Genomic DNA, 23,880 nt, shown 5'->3' with positions numbered 1-23,880 from the left:
TGGACTTGACGCCAGGGGGCCTGGGGAGTATCCGCCTCTGACACCCGGATGGTCTCGCCTTCTGGTCTGACCAGTTCTGTCAGAGACGGGAGAGGAAGCTGCGGGTGGACATTGGACCGGGCAGGGTGAGGACCGGGCAGGGTGAGGAAGGCCGGCTGGGAGGGCTGGGTGGGCGGAGTGAGGTTCCGCGTCCTGGGGGGCGGAGGCGGGCCGGGGCCGGGGGCGGGGGGCGGCCTTCCACAGGGGTGTGTGTGGCGAGGCCAGCCTGTGGGCGCCGACGCCTCCCGGCTCTACAAGAAGCCGAGGGGCTCCTGACTGCCCGCTTGCCCGCGTTGTGCGAGAGGGAGGGGGGTGGCCCGGGAGGAGGTCGCAGGGGCCTCTGGGGAGGGCCGGGGAGAGCTGCCCCGAGACAGGGCGGTGAGGAGGACCCCCCCCCCCCCAGGAGGTGTGGCTTTTCTGCAGCCCCCAGCAGCCGCTGGGGGCTGCGGGGGAGGCCCGGGTCAGCCTGCCTGACCTTGCGGGTTCCAGCGATGTCTGTCCGGAGGGCCAGCCCGGGATGGAGGAGAGGGAGGAGGTGTGCACACGAGGAGGGTGTGTCTCACGAGGCGCGACTCGGTTGTTACCGCCCTGTGAATTGTGTTGAGTTTTTCCATGGATGTGAACGCGGGTCCAAAGGAAGAAGCGTGATCGTTGTAATCGCGGAGGGAGGTTCTGTGCTTACGGACAGGAATCCATTAGACAGCAAACACTGAGTGTCCAGGTGTCTGAACGAGGACACCCTCACTCCGTGTCCACTGCTCTGCCGGACACGTTGGCACCGCAAAACCAGCCAGGCTGTCCAGCAGCCCCCCCGGGGACCCGACCCCGCCTCTCCCTCCCGCATCGCCGACAGGTGGCCCGCCGGCCTCTCCAGGGACAGCACTTACCGAGGATTCCTTCCTGGTACTCGAGAGCTTGAAGTTCAGTGAGTTTTTCTTTGCGTAACGTCACGCACCCGTTCCCTTGAGACATGAATCCGGCTTCGTCCCGTGAAGAATACGATTTCACCTCCCCCGATACAAATACGCGCGTCTGAAAACGTGCACGTTCAAGTTGTGTCCCAGAAGTAAGGAGCACTCGACTCCATCACCACACGGTCTCCTCCCGCCCCTGTCAGCCCCGACTGGGCTATTCGTTGGTTGAGACGTTCAGTCACTTTGCAAACATTTGAGCGTCTGCTTCACGATGAAGCCGCGGGGTCACAAAGGCGATACACGCAACTCTTGCCTTTCAAGTTTATGTGTGATGAACGTCCCTGCGCGGTTTTCCTGCGCCTTTTCATTTGTACTCGGCTGTGAACCTAAGATGATTCACCTGCTTGTCCTTTAAAATGGCCGTGTGGTGTCCACTTTGTCAGTTCACCGTTGTTTTCTCACTTTGTGAGCATTTGACTCGTCTCCAGTTTTTGCTGTTATAAATATCGCTGGGATGAACATTTTGTTCGAGTTATTTTTTTCTTTGCCTTTATTTGCTTGGGGGCCTATTCCCCAGAGGCTGATAACTCCCTTGTTCTGGATTTCCAGATTTTTCCATGAAGCCTCTCCGCAACGTTAGAGTACATTTGTATTTTCCTATAGCCCTACCCAAACTGGCATCGTTATTTTAGTTTTTCTTATTTTGGCAAGTTATTTCCATTTTTTAAGGAAGTCGTGGAAGACCCACGGGTCATTTGTTGGGTCTTTTAAGGAAGACCCACACGGTCATTTGTTGTGTGAGATTTGGCCAGGTTATGCTGCAGTAGTAAGCCGAACCCCAAATATCAGGCTTAACGTAATAAGAATGTCTTACTTTCTCTGCATGTGCTTGTGGGGAGTCGGGGGTACAGTTCTACACAGTCAGTGGGAGCCAGGCCGATTCGGGAGGCTTCCCTGTCCTGCAGCTGCAGCATGATCCCCCTCAGTGGGTGACAGGTAGAAGTGAGGGGGCCGGGTGCTGTGAACAGGCTTCTCCCTAGGAACGTAGCCTGGCTTAGCAGATGGCACTTCTGTGAGCATCCCTGTCTGTGCCCCGGCTGTCTTTTCTCCTGTGTGCTCATCTCTGACAACCTCTTTGTGCGGTGGAATAGGATCTTTGGTTCTTCATGTCAGTCCTTAATATATGCTAGGCAGTAAGATTTTTATCAATTGCGTTGAATCCATTTTTCTTTCTTTGCTTTTCCTGTCACATTTTGTTGTACAGAGGTTTAAGTAATTGCATACGTTTTGGGCACTATATCTTGTTCAATATTACAAATTTATCATTTTCTTCACTTTTTTTTTTTTAAGTTTTATTTATTTTGACAGAGAGCGAGCGAGCATGCACACGTGAGTGGGGAGGGGACGGCAGGAGAGAGAGGGAGAATCCCAAGCCGGCTCCACGCTCAGTGCAGAGCCCGACTCGGGGTTTGATCCCATGAACTGGGAGATCATGACCTCAGCTGAAATGAAGAGTCAGATGCTTAACCGACTGAGCCACCCAGGCACCCGTTTTCTAAGTAAGCTCCACACCCAACATGGGGCTTGAACTCATGACCCTGAGATTAAGAGTCACACATTCCACCGAGTCAGCCAGGCGCCCCCTACAAGTTTATTGTGTTCTTAAAGCCGGAGAATAAGCTATTCCTTTGAGTTGCTTAAAATAGATTTTTATTTGCCTCTAGGTGACCCTTCACTTCCTCCAAAGTATATAATGTCAGGTGGTTTTAATCTAAGTTAACTTTGGTCCTTGGTGATACCTGTTTGTTCTGCAACATTAAGGAAATCTGTGCAACACCTCTTCATGATAAAAGCACTCAGCAAAGTAGGACTAGGAGGGGACTTTGGCCTGAGAAAGGGCATGAATGAAAACTCCTAGGGTTGGGAAATAGAAGACGGAAAGGACAAGGATGTCTGCTCTTTCTACTTCTGTTCACATTGCACCGTGGGTTCCACCCGGGGCAGTGAAGCAAGAAAAAAATAAAAGGCATATCAATTGGAAAGAAAAAAAATAAAATGGTCTCTGTTTGCAGATGGCATGTCCTTGTATATGGAAAACCCTAAGGAGTTCATTAAAAAACTATTAAAACTAATATCTGGGTTCAACAAGGTTGCAGGACATAAGATCAGTGTACAAAAATAATGGTATTGCTGTATGCTAGCAACGGATAATCCAAAGAAGTACAAGACTCATACACTGAAAACTAAAACGTTGTTGGAAAAAAGTTAAAGGTGACCTAAATAAATGGGAAGATCTCCCACATCCGTGGATTGGAAGACTTGATGTTGTTAAGGTGGCACCACTTCCCAGTCTCTACAGATTGAGTGCAGCCCCTACCAACAAGCGCAGCTGCCTTTTGTTGTTGTTTTTGGTAGAAATTGACCAGCTGATTCTAGAATTCATACGGAAATGTAAGGTTCCTAGAGTAGTGAAAATGATTTTGAAAAAGTAGAACAGAAATGAAGCACTTACATTTCCTAACTTCAGAAGTTTCTGCAAATCTACAGCATTTAAGGCAGTGTGGTATTGGCACGTAGGGTAGACATATAGATCAATGGCATAGAGTTGAGAGAACAGAGCGTAACTTTTTACGTTTATGGTCACTTGAGGGCACTAAGCCAGTTCAATGGGGAAAGAACACTCTTTCAACAGATAGTGCTAGGACAACTTGATATCTACATGTGAAAGGGTGAATTTGGACTCTTAACCTCCTACCAAATATAAAATTCAGCTCTAAGTGAATCAGAAACCTCAATGGAAAAGCTAAATCTATAAAACTCTGGGTAGAAAGCAACACAAATCATCCTCGCTTTGGACTAGGCTGTGGTTTCCTAGATAGGACACCAAAACACAGCAAGAGAAACAAATAGATAAATTGGACTTTATCAAAATTAAAGACTTTTGTGTTTCCAAGGGTGCTATCAAGATAGTGAAAAGGCAACCCGCAGAACGGAAGAAAATATTTTCAATCCTATATCATATTTGCTAAAGGACTTGTACCTAGGTCATGTAAAGAACTCAGTTAAAACCCAGCGATGAGGGGCACCTGGGTGGCGCAGTCGGTTAAGCGACCGACTTCAGCCAGGTCACGATCTCACGGTCCGTGAGTTCGAGCCCCGCGTCGGGCTCTGGGCTGATGGCTCAGAGCCTGGAGCCTGTTTCCGATTCTGTGTCTCCCTATCTCTGCCCCTCCCCCGTTCATGCTCTGTCTCTCTCTGTCCCAAAAAATAAATAAAAACATTGAAAAAAAAAAAATTAAAAAAAAAAAAAAAAAAAAAACCCAGCGATGAAAAGACAAATAACCCGATTAAAAACTGGGCAAAGGATCTGAACAGACAGTTTTCCAGAGATGGTATACGAATAGTCAAAAAGCACATGAGAAGGTGTTTAACGTCATTAGTCATTAGGCAAATGCCCATTGAAACCACTGTGGGGTATTACTTCCCACCCACTAGGATGGCTGTAACAGAAAAGACAGACAACAGCGAGTGCCGGTGAGGATGTGGAGAGATGGGACCTCAACTCAGGAGCAGCCGACTCTTGATTTCAGCTCAGGTCACGACCTCCTAGTTTGTGAGTTTGAGCCCCGCATCAGGTGCGGAGGCTGCTTGGGATTCTCTCTCTCCCTCTCTCAATGCCTCTCCTATGCTCGCTCACTCTCTCTCTCTCTCCCTCTCAAAATGAGTAAACTAAATTAAAAAAAATTAAAAAAAAAGAACTAACTTTCAAAAACAGCTCCTCAAAAAGTTAAATACAACTTTAACTGTGCAATATGACCCCGCATGTCCGCCCCCAGAATCTACCCGCGAGAAGTGAAGGTGTGTATCCGCACAAAGAGTTGTGTGTAAATCCCCAGAGCAGCATTTATAGCAGCCCCAAAGTGGAAACGACCCAGAAGCGTCCATCCCCTTGGTCATGGGTAAACAAACTGTGCTCGATGCATAGAATGGAACAGTGGCGATCAAAAGAAATGAAGTACCGGTATGTGCTTCAGCGCGGATGAGTCTCGAAACCGTTGTGCTGAGCGAGGGAGGCCAGTCACAAAAGATCACACGCTGCCGGATCGCGTTGGTGTGAAATGTCCAGAATAGGCAAATCCGTAGAGACAGAAATTAGGTTCGGGTCGCCAGGGCCTGGAGGCGCGGGGACGGATGTGACTGCCAGAGGACGCAGAGTTTCTTTCGGGGTGATGCGATGTGCTAAAATCGTCCGTGGTGATAGACGCACAACTGTGAACACACTAGAAATCATCGGCTACGCTTTAAATGGGTGAGTTGTGTGCGAATTATATCTCCATGTAAAAAACATCAACATTTGGCTGTTAAAAAAAAAAATAGCAAAATTTCAACTGCTTAAACCGTTGTCCCTCCCACACACAACCTCTTCTGGCCCAATAATGTCACTCCTTTGTATGTTCTTGAGGTGCGTTTGGGTCTCTCTCATTTATGTAAACGAGAGAATTATTTTAGGAGCCTCCTAAGCGGTGACTTCCAGGATTTAACACTGAGCCCCAAGGTGGGGGAGGAGGAGGCGGAGGCAGGGGTGCCGGCCTGAAGGGAACGGGCTAACCCCCTGTCCTCAGTGCAGGGCTCACCACTTCCGACCTCACCGGCTGAGCCCGCTGACTCGGCTTCTCCCTCCTCCCCGCCCTCCCACATCGGTTCAAGGAGGAGTGGATCTCGAGGAGCGCGTGTGAAGAGTGCCCGCAGCCCGTAGGCCCTCTGCGCACCCCCTTTATTCTCCCACCAGGAGCCACTGTTAGTCAGCAAACGCATGTGGGCCCTGTGCCGGGTGCAGCTTCTGAGTTTCAAGGTGAAGACGCGGGCTTGCCCTGGGGCGGCATCCAGTCTGATGATTTATGGTGCGTGTTTTTCCTTTGTTGCATAGAAGATAAAAATCTGTTTTTGGAGTAAAATGCTGCCCGTGTTACGCGTCGTTAAGAAAGAATTTGAGTTTTTACGCCAGTTCTCTTTCTTTCCATTGAGCGTTCGCTTTGTGTGTTAGGCTGATCACCAGCGTTGCGCCCCCTTCCAGGGAGCTTCCCCGGGGCGGGCTGCACTCGGGCAAGGGCCAGGTTTAGAAACCTAGTAATTGGGTCTGGCGGGGCAGTCCCACATTCAGCACTTTAGCAAAGGCCTGGCGCGTGCAAATGCCACTAAAATGCAAGGTATAAAATGTGTCAGGGGCTTTGTCTTACACGCCGTGATCTCGAGTACCCGGAGCATGGTGGGTCTCAAGATCTGTTCTTTCGCGAGTGAGCCGAGGGACTGACGGCATGGTGCTGTGACACTGTTCAGGCAGCGGTTAGTAACAGCCCCTTCATCCCCGCCCGAGAGCCGGGCAGGCCAGCCCCACGGCGGATCTGCCTTCCTGGGGACTGTGGGGAGCGGCGGGGGGGGGGGGGGAGGTCACTGGAGTCCAGCTGGGCCCGCTTCCAATTATTTTCCTTTCAGATCTTGGGACTCTTCCTGTACATTTTCTTGCACTGCTGTTTGCATTCTCACATTGATACCAGATTTGCCAATGTGTCGTTTTTGGTCTTTTTAAAGTAGCTTTTTCTATTTTTAAACCTGTGGAGCATCAAGTCAATATTTAGCTTGGGGAGATTTTCAGCCCCTGCCTCCAATGTTCCCAGGGCGCCTGCCAGCAGAGGGAGGTCTCACAAGTGTCACCGCAAAAAAATCAGTCCCAGGCACAGACCTGTCAGCTAATGTGTCTCCATTGCATAAGAGAAATGAGTTTTGGGGGCGTGGGTCCTCGTTAAATTGTGTGGGTGAACTAACAGCAGATGGGCTGGACTTCCCCCTCTGGAAGAGCCAGAGGGGCCGAAAACGTCCAGTGATGGGTGGCCATCGACTTGTTTCCTTTGAACTGTTAGGATGTAAAAGGCACCAGGGGTAAAGCAAAGTCATTTTAAGGGTTACTACGTGACTCCAAATCTGGTATTTTTTGGTACTGATTTCTCGCACAGAAAATCTGTCACCTCTATCCACCAAGCTCTAGCTCAGACAACACCTCCTCTCTCCCTTTGTCTTCCCGTCACCCGTGGTCCTGTCTCGTCTCTCCAGCACTTGTTGTGGGTTATACAGACCGATTCCCGCGGAATTCCTCACGGAGTAGAAGGACCTCTGTGAGCCTTGCAGGTGGCAGGTGGAGGGAGTGCGGGAGGAGACGGGGGACGGACACCCTCCGCTTGGCGAGGCCTTCCTAGAGGGAGAACTTCCTCATCCACTTCAGAAGCCTGCTCTCTGTCAGAACAGCGTATTTTGAGATTTGAGTTCATTTCCTGTAAGATAATCGGAAAGGAGAGGTCAAGCCTTTTAACACCTCTTCGAGTATAACAAAGGGAGAGGCTTTATTACGCCTTTTCTGCATCTGGGGCTTTCCTTTCGTCTCCCTGCCAATTTGAAGGATAAAACAAACAGACACTCCTTTCTCTGGATCTTCAGAACCATTCAGTTTTCATTCTTAGGCCTTAGGAGTTCACTGCTGAGTATTTGCTGTCCGCCTCTTCTCCTTGGTGAGCCCAGGAGATACTTTAGAAGTGAACTCCTTAGCGCAGGTGGAGAGTGAGGTGTTTCAAAAACCCTACCTGTGCTTACCTGAAGTGTCTACTTGCTGTGCCCCAAAACCATTCACATTCTGCTCGGGTCACATGGCATCAGTTCCGGGGCTCCTGGTGGCTCAGTCAGGTAAGTGTCCAGCTCTTGATTTCGGCTCAGGTCGTGGTCTCACGGTTTGTGAGATCGAGCCCCGGGTCTCTGAGCTGGCAGTGAGGAGCCTGCTTGGGATTCTGTCTCTCTTCCTCTCTCTGCCTGTACCCGTCCCCCTGCACTCTCTTTCTCTCGAAATAAATACATAAACTCTTTTAAAAAATGGCATCAGTTCTTAGTGCCGTCAGTGTGAATCAGCATTTAGCACTAGGATTTTGCTTTACTCTGCACACGGGTGGACCGGGGGTGGTGGTGAAGTGAGCTGGGAAATGTCTGCTTCTGGAGGCGGGGGTCCAGGACCGCTCGAGCAGGATGGAGAAGCTGTTTGGGCTTCGTGTCTGTATAGCTGGCCCTAGACAGTTTGGGACGCTTGGGGTCGCCGGACTTCCCCGCAGCTGCCTGGGAAGGGCTCAGGGCCCGCGTCCCTGCTCATACCCATAGCGGGCCTCGGGCAGGTCTGGGTCTGGGGCGGGGAGAGCCCAGCTCGGGAAACACAGGCACAGTGGCCCCTGGGCACGTGATTGTTGAACGACTGAGCCGGGAAACCCCTGCGGCGGGTCAGGGATGGACACTGGTGGGATAGAAGTTGAAAGAGTGAGGTCATTTTCTTTTATGCTCGGTATTCTCTCAGAACTCACGCGTCATTGTTTCTGCTGCTGTCAGCCTGGCCTCGGCCACCGTCCTGTCTCACTGGGTGACACCGTGGTGGCTGTTTGGCCGTTTCCCAGCCGGGCGGGCCTCCTGTGCCTTCATCTGTGAGCTTCCTTTTGCCAGGTGCCTTTCCCCTGGAGGCCCTCCTGGCCTGCCCCTTCGCTTTTGTCTCAGGTGCCACCTGCTCAGTGAGACCTTCTCCAGCCGCTCCACCTAAAAGCGCAGACTCCTTTCCGCCTTCAAAAGCCTCATCCCTTTCCCTTGCTCTGTTTCTCCTCATAGCGGCCACTCCGGGTTCTTTTCCTTGTCAGTCACTTGCACTGGAGTGGAACTCTACCAGAGGGGACGGATTTTTGTGTGCTCCGTACCCTGTTGGATTCCCCAGCACCCAGAACATGGGCTGACCACAGGTATGGAAGGAATAATGGAAATTAAGTGGGTAGCTACTATTGTATTCCCAATGGATGTCTGCTAATTGAATGAAAAGCAAAACCGCCTTTTGATTGCTGCTTTTATTTAATAAAAAAGTCATCTTTCTTCATTTCTCGTTTTGACACAAATTGCATAATACGCATTTTCACTGAAAACTTCTAGCCAGCGCCAGCCCCAGCCCATCCTCTCTCGGCCTGCACTCCCAGTCTCCCCTAAGCACATCCGAATCTACGTAGCGCCTGAAGATCACCTACTTTGTGAACGAAGAAACTGGAGGCCCAGGGAGTCTCGTGCGAAGTCCAAGGCCATGGTGCCCCATCTCATGACATTTGCACCAGAGCCAGGGAAGGGAACCGACATTTATCGTTGGCTGCATAAGAGAAGGGAGGGTCCTTGCGTTATCTAAGCTGATCCTCATTAAGAAGTCTGCTCCTCGTCATCCCCATCTCGTGAGTGGAATATCAGAGGCACAAGCAGTAATGTGACGCTGGGGCACACGGCTAGCAAGACTTGGATGGCTGGGTCAGTCCCGTTCCTGGCCAGTTCTCTCGGGGACACCCCCGGAGCCCCTCACGGGATGCACAGGGGATCTCCTGAGCCATGGTGGTGAGCACGGATAGCACGCTTTCCAGATCTTTCATTTGATGCTGCTTCTGGCCTGTCACCTGTGTTTCCATTGGCTCAGTGTATTCCAGCTTTCCTGCCACGAGCATGTTCTCACGTTGACCTTCGTCTCTGTGGACGACACTTTCCCCTGCCCAAAGCTGGTGTGTGTGAGTGATTCTCCTGGGCTTTAGATCACAAACGAAACTGAAATCTCAGTGATTAAGGGACCTGATGAATAATTTCTGTTGCAGGAGATTTTAAAATCAGCCCTAAACAAAGTAAAATTTAAAGGATTGCCTAAGGACCGTTTCTTCACTGCAGCTGTTCACCAACTAGCAAAAGCTTTTGCAAACAAGCTTTTCTGGTGCTTGGACCCCAGACACAGCTGTAGGTGAGTGTGGTAGTCGGTCCGAAACGGGTCTTTGGGCATGTGGGAGAGTGGCAGTTTGAGGAGCATAATTATTTTCATGGGAAAAAGGAGAGGTACAGTAAGTAGGGCAGGGGAAGGGGGAACAGGCTGGGAGGCAGGGCCTGGGCTAATGAGGTAATGGCACAGATAACTGCAGGATGGGGGTTTCCTAAGAAATTTACTCCCTGGCTCCATTCTTCCTTCAACAGTGTTCTCTAAGCAGCCGAAGTTACTGTGACAGGCACCGGGGTCCCCCCGGGAGCCAACAGCTTGGTTGGGGGAATAGGGATATAACCAAATAATGGCACCATGGAGGGACGGTGGCGGGCAGAGGGTCATTGGTGTGGTTGGGGGGCTCCTCAGAGGAGGTGACACTCAAACGGGGCCTTGCAGGCTGGGTAGGAAGGAAGTGACCGGGAAGGATGGTCTCAGGCAGCAGAGCGCTGCACCTGTGGTTGTTCAGCGCCCGGCAGGAGGCCGAGGCCGGCCGAGCAGGTAGGGCAGGCCAGCGCAGGGCCCCCCAGGGCTAAGACCTGTGAGTTTATTCCATGTGTGGGCCCAAAGGAGTCTTGTGTGTGCGGCTGCCACATTAAAAGGTGTGTAAGTGTAGTTAGAGTACCTGCAGTGGAGGTGGGGAAGAAAAGGAAAGGTGATCACACACGCAGAATGCCTTAAAAGGTTGTACGTTAATGATAGAAATCGTGTTGCGGTTCGTGACCACGTTCACTAGTATTTGAACACTCAGTATAGCACACTCTGGGGCCTCAGGCTTTTTGAATTTAGTTTGGCTTTTGTTAAAAGCCTCAAGACAGTTCTCTCATCATGAATGTATGTTTCTGTGCTCCCATCAAACTGTAAAACTGTAAAACATATTAAGGTCTTATTCATATCAAGTTGCTGGTAAAATTAGAGAAAATTTTCAAAGCGTCTTTTTACTTTCTTTGTCTCCCGTTTCTCCAGTAGGGAAAAAGACTGGGAGACTGTCAAAGAACTGGCTGTTCTCAGAAGTATTTGAGGAGAACAGTGTGAGTCATTGTAGCTTTTTACTGGTATTTTAGTATCCGGTTTATTTTTAAACAGTTTTGTGCGACTGGAGTTTCTTCCGTGGTTTCTGTTACCATGGCTCCATAATATTTCCTCAAATCTGCTTGTTCATCCTTTCTCACACTCCAGCATCAAATCTCCAGTTCCCTAGAATCAGAATATCTTATTTATGATATCCAAGAATGTTTCTCCAGCTGCAATAGCATTTTGCTCCAAAGTGGGAAAGTTACTTGTTTTTCCCATCAGAGGCATTGGGAGGAAAGAAGGTTTGGTTCTGCGAAGGATAATGCAGTAAGTGGGGATGGGCGGGGGCTCTTAGGAGGCTCCCGCTGGTGGTCTAAGCAGGGGACCAGTGTCATCTGTGTGGAGCCACTTCCCCTTTAGATCCCACAGTTGGGGGTACAGGATGGGCAAGCTGCCATATTTGGTTGGGACGTGCTGGCATTGGCCATTTTGGTCCAGACATCCAGCAGACTGTCGGTTCTTGGTTCTCCTGAAGCATCAGTGTGTCTCTTGTCACTCTATTTATTCATTTATTTTTGGACTTGATTGAGGTTTCCACTTTGGGAAGGCCTCTTGCTTTTTAGAATCTGCAGTCAAAAGGAAAACAGTGCTGGTCCTGGCAGTCACTGGCGAGGTTTGCCTTGCCCTCTCTTCCCTGCATTTGGGATTATTCAAGGAGCTACTTTTCTGAATTTCATGGCTTTCAGAAACGTGTATTTTCTTTTTTTTTTTTTTTTAAATTTTTTTTTTTCAATGTTTATTTATTTTTGGGACAGAGAGAGACAGAGCATGAACAGGGGAGGGGCAGAGAGAGAGGGAGACACAGAATCGGAAACAGGCTCCAGGCTCCGAGCCATCAGCCCAGAGCCCGACGTGGGGCTCGAACTCACGGACCGCGAGATCATGACCTGGCTGAAGTCGGACGCTTAACCGACTGCGCCACCCAGGCGCCCCAGAAACGTGTATTTTCTTAAAGGAGTGTTCTGGATTTAAAACAAAGTCCCAGAATAATACGGAATCACAGAGGTAGTTTGTTTCCAGTCTCTTAAAGTCTTTGACCTCTTCCAGTTTTTCCGGGATAACGAGGTTTTCCTCTGACACGTGAACGTAGTATCAAAATGTAGGTTCTGGGTGTGTGTTTGGGGTTCATTATAGGGGATCCGTCTGGCCAAACCTGTGCAAATTCTATAAGTACAAATGTCGATACAATGATAGAGCAAGTCCTAATACTTGAGGATTTCAAGGATGGTGTAACTGACTGGGCCTTTAGCTCCTAACACAGTTGTTTCCTTTGGTTCAGGAAGGACCTCTTTGCAAACAACAAAGACAAAATAAAACTGTGGTTCTGGGTGCTCTGGAGGCTGCCCAGAGAGCTCCAGGTGGGAAGGTCCTCTCACTTAATGACTGTTCAGGCTGGCCATTGTGGAAGAAGTGACTTTTTTTTTTTTTTTAATTTTTTCTTTTCAACGTTTATTTATTTTTGGGACAGAGAGAGACAGAGCATGAGCAGGGGAGGGGCAGAGAGAGAGGGAGACACAGAATCGGAAACAGGCTCCAGGCTCCGAGCCATCAGCCCAGAGCCCGACGCGGGGCTCGAACTCACGGACCGCGAGATCGTGACCTGGCTGAAGTCGGACGCTTAACCGACTGCGCCACCCAGGCGCCCCAAGAAGTGACTTTTTAAGAATCACTGAAATATGAAGTTTTGCTGTCAGCTCAAGAAACGTTTTGTGGTTAGTCATATGAGTAGCCTTTTTTTTTTTCTTTTCTGTGTAATCCAGGAGATGTCAGCTACAGTTATGGCCACAGAATATTACTGTTATGATCTTAGAGATCTTATAGGGTGATGGTGGTGGGAGGTGGGGCTGGATGAGAAAGGATGGTCAGGGAAGAAGCCCTGAGGACCTCTGGGCAAAGGCCCATATGGCGGCCATGCAGTTATCTTAGGAAAGAGCATTCTGGGGGAGAGGGAACAGCACGTGCAGGGGTCCTGAGGCAGAAAGGAGTTTAGTGTGCTTGGGAAACACAGGAAGATCACGGTGGCTGGGGCCAGATGGGGCCGGTCAGTGAGGAAGAGTGGAAGAGGGCGGACAGGGGCCAGGTCGTGATGGGACTTGCAGCAAAATTACGGAGTTAGGGTTTAACTCCGAGTATGATGGGTGTGAGCAGGGAAGTGTCACGCTTTAGGTCTTTTAAAAGATTGCCCTGGGGAGACTAGAAATTGAAAGTGAGATTGGGTTTTGTGATCTGCCTAACACTGGGGTTCTCTGAGAAAACATTCAGCTTTTGTTTCCATTTTAACTTTGTGAAGTTTTCGAGTTATTAATACCACCTGCATTCCTTGTATTTGGGATTCTGTGATGTTTTCTGTGCTCTTTTTTTTTTTTTTAATTTTTTTATCATGTTTATTTATTTTTGAGAGGGAGGGAGAGACAGAGCATGAGCAGGGGAGGGGCAGAGAGAGAGGGAGACGCAGAATCCGAAGCCAGGCTCCGGGCTCTGAGCTGTCAGCACAGAGCCCGATGCAGGGCTCAAATCCACAGACCGCGAGATCATGACCTGGGCCAAAGTCTGACGCTTAACCGACTGAGCCACCCAGGCACCCCTGGGCTCTTTGTGCAGAGAGGTATTATGTAAGTAAATAACACCCTGGTTGTTAACAATAGTAATAACAAAATGATGTCTGCATAGGCCTGCCAATTTAAAAATGTAAGTATTAATGACATATAACATTGCTCTCAGCCCAGCCAGCGGCTGGAAGATTACAAGTTATGAGAAACTCCTCAAGTTTAAACCACATGGGGATTTTTATGTAGAAACGTGACCCCATTTCCTCCTTCCTTCCTCACTGTTTCTGTTTCAAGGTGGGCATCGGGCCACGCTGAATGCTCTCGTTGACGCTGGCTGGCCCGTGCTCCCTTCTTGCCCCCATCAGCCCACCGCCACCCTTCCCTAAGGATTCTCCTGTCTGGGGCACCTTGCCCTTACCCCTGTGCACCTGCCTAATTCCCACTGGCTCCTCGGATTCAGCTTGTTGTCCCCTGGGAGGCTGCTGCGCGGAAAGCACCGCCGTTCCGGGCCTCAGCATCCTGGCGGAGAGCAGGTACTTCGCCTGTCACTGGGGTGTTTCATCCGCCAACAATGCCAAGGAGTAGTAGTGTCCGTTTTACTTTCTGGACGAGGAAACTGAGGCTTAGAGAGGTTAAGGGATGTGCCCACGGTTATCTAGTTGGTGCGCAGCAGGCCTGGGGGCATGGGTGCTCACTCTGCCTCACATATGACTGTCCCGTTTATGCTGGGCCCCGTGCCCAGCTCTGGGGTACAGCTTTGAGCGAGGTAGGCACAGGGTACGCGTCTGTGTCCCTCACTGCCCTAAGCCGTTTGAGCAGACGTGCTTCTAGGACAGGACCCCTCCACGGTGCTCAGTGAATGCCGAATGAGTGAGCGCCTGCGTGCGTTGTCCCCTTACTGGAGTCCCGGCTGGAGTGCTGTCCCCGGGAGGCCCCCCAGCTTTCTTTTCGTCAGGTTTCACTCACATCACTCACCTCTGCCTCTCCTTGCAAGGAATCTTCTTCACCGTGCCTCATCCCGGAGACCGTGTGGCCTGCCAGCTGAGGGGCAGGCTCTGGGGCGCCTAGCCCCGGGTTTGAGTCCCAGCTTCGCCACCTGCCAGCTGTGTGGCCTTAGTCAAGTTATTTAAATGTACCTCATTTCTTCATCTGTAAAATGGGGATGATGGTGGTAGCCGCCTCCTAGGGCTGTTCTGAGAATGAATGGGGCCTCGCACCTAGGAAGCACTCAGCAAATATGGCTCTTCTTGTGAATTCTGATGTCTGGTGGGAACAAGAACTGAGCCCCGCTCAACTCTGAGGGCGCTGTGAGCCCCCCCCACCTGCATTGCTCTTATCATGGTGTCTGCCACCAGATCAGGGCTTGGTAAATGTCAGGTGAGGGAGGGGGAAATGAGAGACTGTCCCGGGAAGAGTTCCACCCACACTGGTGCATCTGGGGGCTGTGGGACTGTGGGGCCCTGGCCCGGTGAGACCCTCGTGAGAACAGGATTGCTGGAACCATGGTCGGCTTCTAGCCCTGTTGTCCTGGCCTTTTCTCCTGGCTCTCCTGGGTTTGACAGCTTCCCTTGATTTGTCCTACTCAGCTTTTCCCTCCTGCCCCCCGCGTCCCTTGTCGGACTTGCTGTTGCATCCAGTAAGTTATGAAATTAGCTCGTGTGTTGTGTACCCCTTTCGTCAACAGTAACTGAGACGACCCCTCATCACCTGCTTTTGCCCAAGTGCGTCTGGGAGGTCTTTGCTGCAACTGCTGTGGCCTCAGTAGTGATGTGTCTAAATTTATGAACTTCATTTGTTTAATATTTTCATGCTTTCAATCAAGGAAGTACATGTAAATACATTTAACTTGCAAAGAGAGTAATATACCAGGAACTTGAATATTAGTTCAAATTAAAGTCTTCAAGATAATCTGACTTCTCATTAGAAGCCATTGTATTATAATACATTTGTCATCTGTCTCTGAGATTAGGGCTATCAGTAAGAAATAAAGTATTCTTATACTTTTGAATTTGAATTGTCAGAAACTTACATTTTGTAATTTTTATTTTCTTTAAATATTTATTTTTGAGAGAGCAAACGGGGGAAGGGCAGAGAGAGAAGGATACAGAGGATCCCAAGGGAAGCTCTGTGCGGACAGCAACCAGCCCCATGTGGGGCTCGAACTCACAAACCATGAGATCGTGACCTGAGCTGAAGTCAGACTGAGCTACCCAGGTGTCCCTTTAAAAAAAAAAAAAAAAAAAAAAAGGTGTTTGTTTATTTATTTTGAGAGAGAGGGGAGAGCATGAGCAGGGGAGGGGTGGAGAGAGAGGGGGAGAGAGCATCCCAAGCAGGCTCTGTGCTGTCAGTGCTGAGCCTAACACAGAGCTCGATCCCACAGACCTGATCCCACAAACCTCAGATCACGACCTGAGCCAAAACCAAGAGTCGGATGCTCAACCAACTGAGCCACCCACGCACCCCTCAATGAATTTAAAAGTAAGAAAGATAGTCACTTGCAAAATAGTGTGTCCCTTTATTTAGTGTGTATGAATGTGCGCATCCATGTGCTTCTTGGGTCAGGATTGAACTGGGAGCAAAAGAGAGAGGTTTATTTCTTTCACGCCTAATGCTCAGGGGTGGGATCCCAGGGGCTGGGCAGACCAGAGTCAGAGGCTCCGACTTCCTGTCTCTTGCTGTATTGAGCACAGCTCAGGGCCTAAGTCATGTCATGGTCGAGACAGGATAAGTAGGACTTTTGTATTCAGTACAACTGACTTTGCGCTGTGATTGGGATACAAAAATAGACACCATGTGGTCTCTGCCCTCAAGGACCCTTTGTCTCTTGATGGAGACAGATAGATCTATAGATGATAGATGTGGATAGAGTGAGTCCTGTAGGAGAGGAACGTGCTACTCAGGGCAGGCCAGGCAACAAAGCTTGATATTAACTGGGAATAAAGGAAGGCTTCGTGGGGGAGGTGACATTTGATCTTGACCTTGAAGAATGGTGTGGAAGGAGGTCTTAGGGCCCAAAAGGGCTGGGCTTTCCTGGGCCTTGGGGGGGTTGGGTGGGAGTGGCTCCGAGGCCCAAGAAGGTGGGTAACCCCCCTGCGCTGTCCCGGTCGGTCGGGAGTAGGTCATCCGCTAGAGAGCAGGTCACAGGATTGGCAAGATGTTCCCAGCCACGTGGCCTTTGTGAGATCCATTCTAAAAGGCGGGCAAACTAACCTTGAAAGAAAACCGGGCGCTTCGGTGGCTCAGTCGGTTGAGCATCCGACTTAGGCCCAGGTCACGATCTCCCAGTTCTTGGGTTCAAGCCCTGTGTTGGGCTCTGTGCTGGCAGCTCAGAGCCTGGAGCCTCCTTTGGATTCCTTGTGTGTGTGTGTGTGTGTGTGTGTGTGTGTGTGTGTGTGTGTGTGTGTATGTGTGTGTGTGTGTATCTGCCTGCCTGCCTCTCCCGCACTCATGTCCTGTCCCTCAAAAATAAATAAATGTTAAAAAGAAATTTTTTTTTTAAAAGAAAGAAAACCTTGAGTTATCACTTGTGGGGTTCAGGGATGCGCTTTCTTCTGCTCAGAGTTTGGAAGCAGGATTAAGCCCTGGCAGGCACGCTGCTCCCACCTAACGCTCCCCAATCTTCTGACTCCCCGCCCCCCGCCCCAGAATTGTCACTGTGCCTGACCTCCCAGCAGCCAGTGATGGGGGCTGGGGGCTCTTCTCGAGAAGCCCTGGGACATAGAGTCAGAGTGCCTGTCATGATGTACATGACGGTCGTGCCTCTTTTTACTCGTTTTGTAAAGGGCACGTGTTAATTGCTATCGACTGTCCCTCTAAACTTCAGATTCATACGTGCAGAACCGTGACATCCTGTGTCCCTGGGAACACTGTTCAGTAATTTCTGTGATGCGGACATGCTCAGGAAGCATGGGCTCGGTGCTGACCGAGGCGAGTTTTGCCGTGAGCCCCTGCGGATGAGTTCAAGCGGGACTCTGGGGTCTGGGTGAGAATGTCCTCACAGGGTGGCGGTGAGGCTCAGATCTGATGAAGTGGGAAGGCACTTTGCAGCCGTGAAGGTCCCTGCAAGGACATATTCTTACAATGACTTGGCTTCAATTCACTCAAGTTCTCCCACAGTCTCTTGCCAGTAGGAGGTTCTTGTGAGACATTCTACCTTCATCCGAAGGTAGTGAGATGCAGGGCCGTTGCCCTGGGTCCTGGCTGTTCAGTGGCAAACTTGGGCTGAGTCTTCCTAACACTGGCCCTGAGAGCCCTCAGAGTATAAAACGGCTTCTAAATCATCCACAGTTAAGATGGGTTCAACGTAGTTTTGTTGGGCTGGTTTATTTGGGGTATGTGAATACGTGTGTGTGCGCACGCGTGCATGTATGTTTTAAATTGGCGTTCCTGGCGGGCTGTACCCACACTGATTAACCGTGAACCACACTGATTGACCACCACCACCAATGCCTTCATTCTTGCCTCTTGAGGGGAACTGCATTGAGAGATTCACACTGGCCCACCGGCTGGACGCTGGCCCACCGGGATATCCGTGTGTGGGTAGCTGGTGTCCACGTCGGTTTGAATGGAGTCCTGAACTCTCGGCATGTTGATACGTCAGAGGCATCTCATATGTAAAATTTTATAAATGTTCATTTCCTTGAGGTTTCTTAAAAAGAAACAAGAGCCCCCCACCCATCTGATTTCTGTATTTACCAAGCAAGACACGAGAAGCCAGTGGCTCACTGTGTCCCCCACGGCTGAAGCCTCCTTTCCATGGGAGTTCCCTCTTCAGTTTTCCCTTTTCTGCCCATTTCTTACTTGTGTGCAACATCATGTGACATTCGTGTGAATGCCTTCTAAGATACTCTGATTCACCAGGTAGAACAGGCCCCTCCCTCCACCCACCGCCAGACAGCAGCATTTTTCTGCCAAGGTATGTCTTGGGGTCTTTCATCTTTTCTCCTGTGCTTCTCAGGGTCTGTTCCCATCCCTTCTTGGTGGGTGTGATCTGGAGGAGGTCAAATTGAAATCCTGCTTTTTCAACTGTAGCCCAGAGGTCCGCCAAGTGTCGTTAGGGCGATGAGCCCGATGAAGCGGCAGGACAGACCTGGGGAGCTCCCCGGTCTTGGCTCTGACTGGAAGGACCCAACCCCTGGTCAGGCCGCGAGGCCTGGGCCGTAGCGTGGGACCACAGTGTGACTTTGTACGTCCCTTAGGACGGACAGGAAGACGGCCGGACAGCCGGGGAAATGCTTGCCGTGCTCGCGTTGAGGAAAGCAGACCACGGCTGGCTCGTTGGCCACAACTGTGGCAAGACAGACGGCGGGTGGCCAGGGAAGAAGAGCCCGAGTAGTGAGAGCCAGGGCGGGTGGGCCAGGCCCTGCGCCAGGCAAGCGGGGGGACAGTGGGCCCGACTCGGCGCTGGCCGAGCGCAGCCGGGGAGGGGCCCTGGCTGACATGGGGGCCGCACTTGACGTTGCGGGAGAGCCTCCCTGGTTTCCTCCTTGCTTCCCTGACACGGCCTTCTCTGTGGGAGGAAAAGGGCTGCTCTGTGGCGTCGACTAAAACAGGACAAGACGAGCCCTTCCCCTGCTTTTTCTGTCTTCCGAACTGGAGCGTTTGGGAGGCTGGGCCGCGTCTGCTCGGGGCGAGGCAGCTGCGTGTCCTCACGGAGTTCCGGAGACACCCCCCCCCCCCTTCCTGTCCCCAGCACCCCGGTTAGTCCTCCGCCGAAGTGCTCGGACCCTCTGCTAGTTCCGGGGACGGCTTCCACGGCCCCCCAAGCTGGCTGCGCACAGATTCCGGGTCTCAATCCCGCAGCCCCTTTCAGTGTGTTCAGCCCACATGGCCCACCCTGGCGGGTGCTCGTGGAGGACCCTGCCCTCCCTGCCTGGGCCTGTGGCTCACCGTGCCACCGGCCCCCGGGTCCTTCCCCCGCGGGGGCAGCCTTTAAAACCAAGCATCCTGCCGCGCACAGGCGGCCTTCCGTTGTTGAAGTGAACCCTCTACATGGTGTTCCGGAGATACAAGTCACTTTATTTGCTGATCTCTATCTCTTCCTTTGAGGACTGTTCACTTTTCCAGATGAAATCACCGGAAACAGAATAGGCTGTGCCAGATATTTAAGCTATTTAAAAAAAAAAAAAAAAAGCGTTCCTGCTTTGTTAATGGTGCAAAGCAGGGTATTAGCTCAGGCCTTGCTCCCCGAGCGCCCGCCTCATGGGAGGCGGCTAGCGAGCCTGTCCTTTCTCACAGGGGGCTGCCTAGACACACGGAATGGCCCGAGCCGAGGCCAGAGGCCGAGAGGACCGGGAACCTGTGGGCCCCAGGGTGGTCCGGCCCAGGGGGCTGAGTGGCAGAAGGGCCTCCTGTGTGGCCTGGGTGGGGAGGGGGACCGGTTTAACGTATGCAGTATTGGTAATAAAAGAATTCTATGGGGCGCCTGGGTGGCGCAGTCGGTTGAGCGTCCGACTTCAGCCAGGTCACGATCTCGCGGTCCGTGAGTTCGAGCCCCGCGTCGGGCTCTGGCTGATGGCTCGGAGCCTGGAGCCTGTTTCCGATTCTGTGTCTCCCTCTCTCTCTGCCCCTCCCCCGTTCATGCTCTGTCTCTCTCTGTCCAAAAATAAAAAATAAACGTTAAAAAAAAAAAAATTAAAAGAATTCTAACCACTGGAGTTAAAACATCTTCACAGTCGAGCTCCGAGTATTTTCCACCTGTGGATCTTCAATCTGTGGAAGTCAAAATTACTGAGACTGTTTAGTTCAGCCTTTCTCATCCTGAATTCGTCCAGCAAGCCTTTACGGAGCGGCTGCGGTGTGTGGGACCTCGGGTGCTGGGATTTACCGCAGTGAACAAAACAAAAATCCCTGCCCTGCGGCAGCTCACATTCCAGAGGGGGAGACGGAGAGTAGACAGCGAACAGAAGGATCGAGTAAATGATACATCTCCTTGGAAGGAAATAAGCGCCTGGGGGAGAAGGATAAGGCGGAGACGGGGTCTGGGAGTGTGAGAGGCTGTGGGGGGACCACACGGGTCAGAGAAGACCTGCCCGGGGGCCCGAGGACGCCAGCCTCCCGCTGTGGGCTCCCCAGGGGAAGCTGGTCGCAGGGAGTGGGTGTGCGGGGCGGTGCAGGGCTCGGGGAGGTGACGCGGTGGGCAGTGAGCAGGGCGGGCTGCACTCTGCATGGGTGCTTTGGGCCTTTACCCTGCGTGAGGGCGGCGATGGGGTGTGACTTGAGCTGGGAGAGGGTCACACTGTGTTGAGAATAGGCTGGAGGAACAGGGCTCCCCGGGATACCCTTCAGGAGATGCCCTCGGTCGTTGCAGGGAGAGGTGGTGGTGGACTTGGACACCCGGTGGGCGGGGCTGGGGTGGGTGAGGAGGGGCGGTCAGTCCTCGGGGTGCACGTGGACCTCCTTTCTCTCGAAGGTGCGGGGCAGCCGCGCGGTACAGAGAGGGGACTGGCCTTCGTTCCGACACAGGCTGTTAATGAAACAAAAGGGCGTGTTTTTATTAACTAGTTTTTCTATTCTAAGGGTGTTACCTGCCCATGGTCAGAATTTTCAAATCGCTTAGAAGGTTGGGGGGAAAACCGCAAAGTCCCTTCCCGGCCCCAAGGCACCCCTAGAGAAGTCAGAGAGCTCACTGGGACTCTGTGTGCGTGGGTGCACTTTGGCGGGCACCCACCAAAGTTTGTAATACCAGTGGGCTCGGACTCTGTCTGCCACGCGACGCCCACTGTTCCGATCGGTGTGGGGGGTATCTTTCATGTCTGTACACTCTGTCCCCTCCCTCCTTCTCCTCCGTTCTGCTGGCATCTTTTTTTTTTTTAATGTTTACTCATTTGTGTGTGTGTGTGTGTGTGTGTGTGTGTGTGTGTGTGTGTGAGAGAGAGAGAGAGAGAGAGAGAGAGAGAGAGAGAGAGAGAGAGAGAATATGAGCCGGGGAGGAGCAGAGAGAGAGAGAGAGAGGGAGACAGAGAGGCCAAAGAGGGCTCTGTGCTGACATCAGTGAGCCTGATGTGGGGCTCGAACTCATGAACCCCGAGATCATGACCTGAGCCAAAGTGGGACGCTCAACCGACTGAGCCACCCAGGCGCCCCTGTACTGGCATCTTTGATTCTTGACAGTCAGAGGTTTTCAGGGTTTGTTTTTTTCTTTCTTTCTTTCTTTCTGTTGCTATTAAAAATAACACCATAGTGAATACCTGCGTTTGTCTCTAGGGTGAATTTATCTGTAGGATAAAGCTTTAGAGGAGATAGTTGGGTGAAAGGCCAGATGTTCCTCTTTTGTGAAATACACCACGCGTTGAGAGGCATGTGACAACACACGAGGTTAGATCTGAGGTGACCGGGCATTCACATCGCTTGCTCTCCGAGAGCGTGTCTTAGAGGCACTTGAGGCTCGAAGTCTGAACCAGTCGCTCAGACGGAGGGATCTGCGTTCCATGCAGCTCCCCAGTGGTGCCAGGCCATCCCTGCCGACCTCAGTGCTGCCTCGGGCACGCACGTGGGCTCCCACCGTGCTGGGTGCTGGAACAGGCCCAGCACTCGGGCCTTTGCTGCTGCCCTCGCTCTTCTGGAAAAGCCTTTCTCCTGTCTGTTGCGTGCCCACGTGCCCTCACAGTACGGCCGTTTGTACTTCACTGTGTGCCAGTATGTCCTATTAGGGTGTCGGCTCCAGGGGCTGGGACTGTGTCCGTCTCATTCACCGCTGCATCCTGGGGACCTAGCCACTGTGCCTGACACATGGTACGTATGCACACATCAGCTCGTGGCCTGAATGAGTGAATCTGCCCCTCAGGGAATGAATCTCCCCTCACTCTGGGCCAGATAATGGCTTAGGAGAAATTGTGGTCACTTTGCAGTGAGTGAAGAATTTCCCACCATGGATAACGAAGAAACCGACCTAGGTCTGGCGTGTGCTGTTGCTGAGAGGCCTGCAGGGCAGCACGGGGCAGGCCAGTGTGGGGTGGGAGGCAGCGGCGACGACACCTTCCTTCCGGGTCCTGCAGCGGACTGCAGGGGGCTTTCTTCCCCGTCCCCGCCAGGCCGACTCTCAGGGGAGATGAAACATGGTGCCTTCACTCTGACTGTGCTTGCTTTATAGTAATAGCTTTTTGGCCTAATGACCCGTTCTCTTGTTCCTTTTTAGAGCAGATTAAAGCCTTTCGAGCGAGCTAGATGTACTTCTGTAATTTGTATTTTTTGTTTACCTGATACCTGTTATCAGGCCCAGAGGAGAAGAAGGTTATGCCAGTTCCCAGCCTGGGCCAAGGGCACCCTCGGCCACCTCCATTAACCTCTGAGACCGCCTACCGTCTTAGGAGTGGCTCTGACTCACCAGAGTTTACAAACGTCAGTGGCAGAAGTCTCTGGAAGCCAGAGATCTGGAAGCATTCCCCCTGCCTCAGTCATTCCTGGGTTCCGGATTCTCAGATCTTTGTCAAGTGCTTCTTAGCATGTGCACTCAGCTAATATTGAGGGCCTATCGAGGGCCTACTGTGTGCCCAGGACACGTGAGGAGGGCCACGGATATGCATTTCAAGAGGGTGGGGAGGAGAGGGGGTGATGATCTGTACACCTTTACACTTTACCCTTGTACATTTTTACACTGTAAAACCTTTTACAAGGACTTCCTTGCTTTTGAGTCATGAGCTCGCTGCTAATATACCTTTGCGGGACAGACAAGGTCTCAGACAGAAGCACACTGTCCTGCCTCTTGAGCAGCTGGAATCTTAGGGTATCCAAGGGGATCCTGCCTCGGACTGCACTGACGACCCACAGGTCACTGCCACAGAGCCACCTTCCTCCCAGGGGCCTTGGAAAGAGAGGAGGGGAAGGCTGTAAACCTGTTCCTCTCGTACTCAGGTCTTTGCTGAGCACCTTTGACGTGCAACACTGGGGGTGCTAGACGTGAGGGGTAAGTGAGCAACGTGCTGGGACTCCTGGCCCCTCCCAGCCTGTAGGACCTCCTGTCCCTTAACCAGCCTCCTGCTTACGTCTCTCTCTCCTCCTGTTTTATGTAATAGGAAATGCCTGTGGTCTTATCATCCACGAAGTCACTAGCTTCAGCCATAGTCTCGTCATTGTGTTATACAGACTATCCATCAAAATGTTAATTTTGGTAATAAGGTTCCTAAAAATCAAGAAAACAAATCTTATTTCTTGATTGCTCCTTTTTCATAGCAGCCTGTTCCTGTTTACAGCAAGCCTTGACTTTCTTGGAGAAGTCTTATCAGAGTTCCTTAGAGTTTTTGTCTCGTTCCCTGAAGTATCTGTGTTTTCCCTAGAGATCAGCTCCAAATGAAAGTTGTCCTGTTGATCTTGGTCTTTTCATGGTTTGGGGTTTTATTTCATTATTGTTTATTTCGTGGCTCTTCCGCCATTGGTCCTTCCCTTGGTTATCAGTTCATGTTTATGAAAAAAGAACAGGGTGTGTAGGAACCTGCTCTGGGTTCCCAGGCAGGCCTCCCTG

The 23,880-nt window shown here is 51.4% G+C and overlaps 1 protein-coding gene across 4 annotated transcripts in view; it reads left to right on the top strand.

Annotated features, from left to right (window-relative positions):
* Positions 1-23,880, top strand: part of PACSIN2 (protein kinase C and casein kinase substrate in neurons 2) — a 135,550-nt gene that overhangs the window by 65,298 nt on the left and 46,372 nt on the right. The window contains exon 1 of one of the 4 annotated variants that reach the window (XM_047866826.1): positions 35-125. The exons of 2 other annotated variants lie outside the window; for them this stretch is intronic. The gene's annotated coding sequence lies outside the window, so the exon portion shown is untranslated. Of the gene's footprint in view, positions 1-34; positions 126-9,764; positions 9,787-23,880 lie in introns of those variants that run through there. One more of the 4 variants, XM_047866824.1, reaches the window with a different exon arrangement.

The sequence above is a fragment of the Prionailurus viverrinus genome, chromosome B4, assembly GCF_022837055.1.
Source record: "Prionailurus viverrinus isolate Anna chromosome B4, UM_Priviv_1.0, whole genome shotgun sequence".
In the NCBI taxonomy this organism is placed as follows: domain Eukaryota; kingdom Metazoa; phylum Chordata; class Mammalia; order Carnivora; family Felidae; genus Prionailurus; species Prionailurus viverrinus.
This window is presented reverse-complemented; position numbering and strand designations above follow the sequence as displayed.